The sequence below is a fragment of the Octopus bimaculoides genome, chromosome 10 (assembly GCF_001194135.2).
Source record: "Octopus bimaculoides isolate UCB-OBI-ISO-001 chromosome 10, ASM119413v2, whole genome shotgun sequence".
NCBI classification, from domain to species: domain Eukaryota; kingdom Metazoa; phylum Mollusca; class Cephalopoda; order Octopoda; family Octopodidae; genus Octopus; species Octopus bimaculoides.
This window is the reverse complement of record NC_068990.1, coordinates 74,440,209-74,447,758: the sequence shown is the minus strand read 5'-3', so window position 1 is coordinate 74,447,758 and position 7,550 is coordinate 74,440,209.

Below are 7,550 nucleotides of genomic sequence, written 5' to 3'. Positions count from 1 at the left end.
TATATATATATATATATATATATATATTTGTGTGTGTATTTATATGTATATATATATATATATACATGTATATATGTTACTTAGTATGCATATGTGTGTGCGTGCGGGTGTGTGTGTATATGCTTGTATATGTATATGCATACAAAACCTGGTAGTAACTCTATTTTTCACTTAATCGACAATATAGTTCTTGTTCTGTTGTATGTCTGAATAAACGTAAATACGTTTACATCGCATTTACATTCTGTCAGGAGCATCAAATGTAGTTACTCTTAAAGTAGTGGATACAAAATTATTGGAATAAGTAAGACAAAAAACATGCGTATAAAAACAGATAAAAGTAAGCATGAAAAGAAAGAGGCAATGGATAATGGAACAAGCTTAGGTAGGGTATACTCAGCCAGGAGAATTTATTTCGTCCCCAATGAATTATTAAATGTCTTATTTAAGAATGTAATCATATTGATTTCAAATGTTGGCACATGACCAGCAATTTCGGGGTGGTCGTAAGTCAATAACATTGACCCCAGTACTTAACGGGGACTTATTTTATCGACCTCAGAGCGGTGGAAAGCATAGTCGACCTCGGCGGAATTTGAACTCAGAACGTGAAAAAAGACGCAATGCTAACGATTCTGTCGGCTAGCCAGTGAGGTGGCAGAATCGTTAGCACACTGGGTGAAATTCTTAGCGGCATTTTGTCCGTCTTTACGTTCGGAGTTCAAATTCCACAGAGGTCGACATTGTATTTCATCCTTTCGAAGTCGATAAAATAAGTACCAGTTTAGCATTGAGGTCGATGTAATCAATTTTTACTCCCCCTTGAAATTATTGGCTTTTGCCAAAATTTAGAAATCAATATAACGGGCAGGCACTAAGAAGTTGATATTGTTGGAATCACGTGCATCAATTCTCGAAAATTAATTAAACAAGAAATATGTAATTAGATTTGTGAAAAGTGTGAGAATAGTAAGTAAAATAATGGGTCTTAAAGTTTTAGAGTGATATCTAAAATAATGTGTTTGAATGAGAGAAGAGTCGAGAGAATTGTAGAAAACCACTGATTGGTCTGTTAGAAACAAACAAAAGAGTTATTGTTTATAAAATGCATGTATGAAAAAAACATTCAATAAATCGTGATTTAACTATTGTATCTTTAGGTTATAATATATACTCCATTTGATTCAGATACTCAACTAACCAAATAATAAGTAGAATACTTGTTCAAAACAAGATGTTTTATAGAAGGAGATTTATGTACGAAATGCCTTCTTTAGTAGGCAGATAATTGGCACAATCGCTAGATTGGCGAATAGATAGACTCGTAGTGATGGTTTTGAATCTCTGCGTTCTGAATTCAAATTCCACCAAGACCAACTGTACCTTTTCTCTTTTGGGTTCAATATATTATTGAACAATCTATTCTGGGCGGTGGATTAGTGGAGCTGAAAAAACATCGGATCAGATAGCATTTAATATTCGTTCCGACCGTTTGCTTTTTTAGTTCGAATCCCAACATTGGGTGGTGTACTTAATCACTCACTCAGTTTTACACCACCTTCTGCAAGCTTGAATAACTTTAGTTCAGTCTACTCTGTTGCAAATATTCGGTCCACGTCACCAGTTTGTGAATAATTTTCTTCCTCTTGGCCATTTGTCTCAGAGGCATTACAAAGTGTCAACTGAAATCCCTTCACCTCTTGAATAAAGGATAAAAGAGAATGACTTAAAGAAAAAAACGAGTGAAATGAAGATGGAAAGTGAAGGGATTAAAAAGGGTTTGATATTCAGCGCATTCAATTAGACTATTACACTGTGGGGCATAGCAAATGATCAAACTGCTATTTAGGAGATGATGCACCTGATGTTATGGTTGATGATGATAGCGATGATATTTAGCTACAGGTCACTTCTGGTCAAGCAAACCAACAATAAAATATTCCATTCAACACCATACCATCTCATGTTTAGACATATGTCTCTTATCTGTTTTCTTTTAATCATTTATTTGATTCATTCATTGGATTGCGTACATGCTATGGCACTATATTGAAGGTTGTAGTCGAACAAATCGTCTTCAGTAGGAAACTGAAAGTGAAAGAAGTCTGCTACTAACTCTACCGGTCTCTTTTTTGCTGAACTGTTTCGTTAAGGGGACGTAAACAAGCCAACACCGGTTGTCAAGCAGTGTGGTGGGGGACATGCTCAGACACAAAAAGTTACATACATATACAATGACATACATGCATACACACACATACACACACATATATACGTATATTAGTTATAGTTCAATTGATCATACGGAAATTCAAACATGTGTGACAGTAACTGACTCAGTGTTCAGAAAATTCTCATTGCTCAGTAAGAATTACTTGATCTGGCTGGATTCCGTGAGCCAAGCTTTCTCCGCTCTCCTTTCTTTTATTGATATGGTAAATTAATTTTAAGAAGACTTTGATTGTTATAGCAAAGCATATCCACTGGACTGCTCATAATTTTGATGATAATGATGATGATGATGATGATGATGATGATGATGATGATGATGATGATGATGATGATGATGATGATGATGACGACGACGACGACGACGACGACGACATTGATGACGATGATGACGACGAGGATGATAATGGCACGGAATGATGGAAATGGTGATGACGAAGACAGCGGTCATGTTAATGATGACGACTACGATGATAATGATGATTCTGAAAATAGTTTCTGGTTAATGATGGCAGCGTGAAGGAAATGAATATCTGAATATGTTTGATAAAATTCGTCTGGAATAATTACATCTGCAACAAACTATAACTAAATTGTAGTCTACCGTCAGATATTCTAAGACATTCAAAAAAAAGAAAAGAATTATGCAAAAGGATTCATTTACTTTAAAGTAATCTCATACCCACAAAAATAAATAAACGTCCCCAGAAATATAATAAATTTATAAGTGACACCAAAAATTGTTTGAGAGGTAGTGTACCTCAAACAAACCGTAATATATATATATATATATATACACATATACGTGTGTGTGTTATATATATATACACATATATGTGTGTGTATGTATGTATACATATATATGTGTGTATATGTGCATGTGTGTGTGCCTGTAATTATAAGATAAGCGAACATATAATAATAGTAATAAGGCATCAAATAACGGCACCGTAAACAGTTTAATGAAACAAATTTAGATATATTTTATTTAATATTGAGAAATTAAAATAATCTTTAAATTCAGAACGATACGGGAGAAAAAGTTTTATAACGGAAGTTCCGTATTCATTGATACTGAAATTGGTGTTAAAGATTAAAAAAAAATTAATAAAAATAATAAATAATAAATAAAAATCGAAATATAAAAGACACAAAAATTTTGACTTTAACTACTTCATTTTATTATCTACATATATTTTTCTTTTCAGTTTCTTTTTCTTCGTCTTGGCTATTCGTCCCAGAATACAGTTTGATACATGTACGAAGAAATTCTTACAAAAACTAAAGATAAAGTATATCGAAAATAGTACAAAAATATGTGGCGTGAAGGGAAAAAATTTAGCTGTAAAAGAATAATTTTTATGTTTAAAATTATCGGTCAACCAGTACAAAATGTTCTTTATGAGCCAAATTTCTGATGAACCGGTGCAAATGGGTTTTATATGTTGACCAATAAAAAACAGTTTTTATGGCATTAGATGTCGGTCAACCAATCAAAATGAATTTTACAAGTTATCTTTCAACTAATAAAAAATTGTTTTACGAGCAGAGTTATGGGTGAGCTGATAAACTGATGAAAAAAAAAAAGCAACAGCAGCTTACAAAGCTACTAGGTGCCGTGTGATAATAATTCTCAAGAAAAATGGTCTGATTGAATAGACATACATTGTAGACATGGGTGTATATGTGCATATATAGATGCACTCATATCTGCGTGCATACAGATAATCTTATATATATATATATATATATATATATAAACAAATAGTAAATGAGTATATGCATATATACGTACAGGTATGTGCATACCGACATCCACCTGTATGTATAGGTGCATATCTGGGTACAGGACATTGCAAACAAAACGTTGACGAGAAAACACACAAGCCACATAGAGAACATTCTACTTCATCAGCTACCCACGTTTTAACACCGGCGTTTCGAAGAGCTCGGGCAGGACGCATCCTTAAAACGGCTCATCCCATTATATATATATATATATATATATATATATATATATATTTATGTGGAGAATGGAGCAACAAATACAGGAAGAAGCAATTCTGTTGGGCTAGTTAGCCTGCCTCTGGATGCCCTCTACCCAAGACGGTACCCGTACAGGTGATCCCCAGGAGTGCCTCCGGATTTAAACATCCCCTGGTTGCTTGGATGCTTCAGACTACCCCTGAAGGATTGAGGCAACCCTATCATTTACCTATATGTATTTATATTTACATAGATACACAAACACACAAACACGCATATATATGTCTATGAGTATATGCAATGAGCATCAGCTTTATGCTGTTACTCGGAGTTTCGAATGTTAAAACATGATAGTCAACATAAAACGTCCTCTAATTAAGCGCCAGATGCCTTTAGAAGTCGTTATTTCTCTTTAGCAGCAGATACTAAGAGAGTCAACTCTGAACTGACTAGCAAGTGAAGATTTATCCTTGTTTACACGTTGGCTGGCAAGCCGGAACAAAATCATGTGTTCTAACTCCTTTTGTTTAACGTGAGGGTACTTTTTCCCGTGATGAATTACACTGAAAAGCTTTTACCGGGTTCAAGTACCTCACAGACGTATTTGAATTCGTCTTAAATTTATTTATTCCCCATCACCGCTTCGCATGTCAACTCTCCGTACACAAAACTCTCTCTGTCTCTCTCTGTCTCTCTCTGTCTGTCTCTCTCTCTCTCTCTCGCGCACACACACACATGCACACATACACACACAATCACGCACGCACGCACGACCGCTAACACTTACGAACGCACGTACGTATGTATGTATTTATGTATGTGTATATCGATGTACATCCACATTTACTTATTTCTATCTATATGTCGGTACGAATTTGTATGTATATATGTATGTATGTAAGTATATACACTTAGGGGAGTTGGTTGTTTCAGTCGACCAGTGTGAATGCAGTAAACATTTGTAAACTGCAGGCGATGTAGAAGACCATTATCCAACGTGGAACGTTTGAGGTGAATATCTTAACGATACGACCTGACCTGTTAACGTACTAAATAAAAGCCCTATGTTTGAATAGATTACAAATATTTCCGTTGCTTTTTTCTGCACAACCCACGTAACATCTTTGATAGCCAAGCTGATAATCTTCCATCGTTTGAAATGGAAACCATTAAGTATATATAATCTGAACGATATTGGGCAGTACACAATTGGACGGTATCAATTTCTCCTGTTGCCATTTAATCGGATGATGAACAGTTTAGGAAAGACTGAAACTTCCCAAAATGGTGAAGCATTTAATCGCATTGATATTGCCTCTAGCTATTATTCGTGCTTAAACTTTCCAAATTCTCTAAATGTTTCAAATGTGCTGTTTTTAATTATGACGATTTTAATTATTCGATTTACTGTTTCTTTTACCTTTGAAGATCATAATTATCATTATAATAATTATAATGATTCTTTAATTTTGCTTACTTACAAAATGTAAACTATAAAACTTCATAAAGTTTTATTCGTGATTGGGAAATATATTTAAAGTATTTAGTACACGTATGTAGTAAACTTTGTTTGTGTGGAAGTCTTAAACATCTGGTCCCTTAGATGCTTTTTGCTGAATCCAGGTTGTTGCAAGAATTCAGGTCTGTTCTTCAGTTTAAGGATAGCTTTCTCTTTTCCTTCTACAATTCTCAGAGTCTATGAAAAAAAATGTTATGAATATTTGCGTTAGAGAGCGGATTCCACTAAAAGCTCGTAAAGGCCAAGTGACTTTGTTGAAGAGAAAAAGAGAGGAAGATGGAGGGAAAGGCAGAGAGAGAGGAAGAAGGAGGGAAAGAGAGAGAGAGAGAGAGAGAGAGAGAGAGAGAGAGAGAGAGAGAGAGAGAGAGAGAGAGAGAGAGAGAGAGAGAGAGAGAGAGAGAGTGTGTTTAAAACTACAACCTCTGACAGGAAAGTTCCCTCGCATGGGCTACCACACAGCTTGCAAAATACTTTGTATATTTAAAATGTGGAGCAACTGAATGGAACAGACATTCATCAAAAATATATTTTAATTAGTGGTGACGAAATAAATATCATACGTTTCATTGTATATTATATTCTCGAGTGTTACGGCCAGTATATCTTATGATATATATGTATATATGATATATGATTTATAATATACCTATAAATATAAACATACATATATACGCACACAACAAATATATACACACGCACACATATACAGAGATAAGTAGAGACACATCTATTCATGCATATATAAATACATACCGATATACATATATATATATATATATATATATATATATATATGTACACCTGTATACGCGCACGTGTGTGTATGTATCTGTGTGTGGATACATGTTTGTGTGTGTGTATGTACACAACTGAAAATACTAATTAACATCAAGCCACATAAAGGTGGATAACATTACACTTGAGAGAGATTAATATACTTCTAGGAAATTTGGTTAATGTTTTTAATTGAAGATTAAGAAGCAGCTAGCTTTCAATGACCTACATTTTATAGTTATGTTTCCCAGTAGGAGAACATAAGTCAAGACGCTTGATTATGTTCCTGACCATTCTCTAGAATTTCACCTCAAGACAAGAATTACTAATGGATTCCTATAAATTTTAACAAATTAGTTTCAACAATGCAACTTTCAGAATAACACGGCTGAAGGATATTAAATGGAATTGTTAGGTTTTGCATGATGTGTATGGAAATCTAACAGAAAGAGCAAAGCAAATTACATTTAGATTATTGATTCTGAATGATTCTTTGTTAAATAACAGACTTATTTATATATGCACAAAGTAAAACATTTGAGAAATTATTTCAAGAAACACGGTAGACAACTTTAATAAAGTTGTTTTGGTTTTTTTGTTTCTTCACTCAAGTCATACATGATCTAGAAAACTGTTTCTTTATTTCGGTTAATAGTAGAGTGTTGTAGACGTCGTAAGATCACAACAGAATGTTATGGGAGGCGCTGCGTATTTGGACGGTTTGTGATGTTTCCTTTTTTCTCGCGAAATAAAATAAAATACTTGTATTATCTTTGATGCTTTATCTTTGACTTGTTTCGATCACTAGACTGAGATCACGCTGGGGCAACACCATGAAAAACTTTTAGTGGAGTGAATCGAACCCAGTTCTTCTTCTTCTTCTTCTTCTTCTTCTTCTTCTTCTTCTTCTTCTTCTTCTTCTGTTAAGCCTGGTACTTATTCTATCGGTTATTTTTACCGAGCTGCTAAGTTGCAGAGACGTTAACACGTCTACACCAGTTGTCAAGCAGATTAGGGTGGATAAACATAGACAGAGAGATGC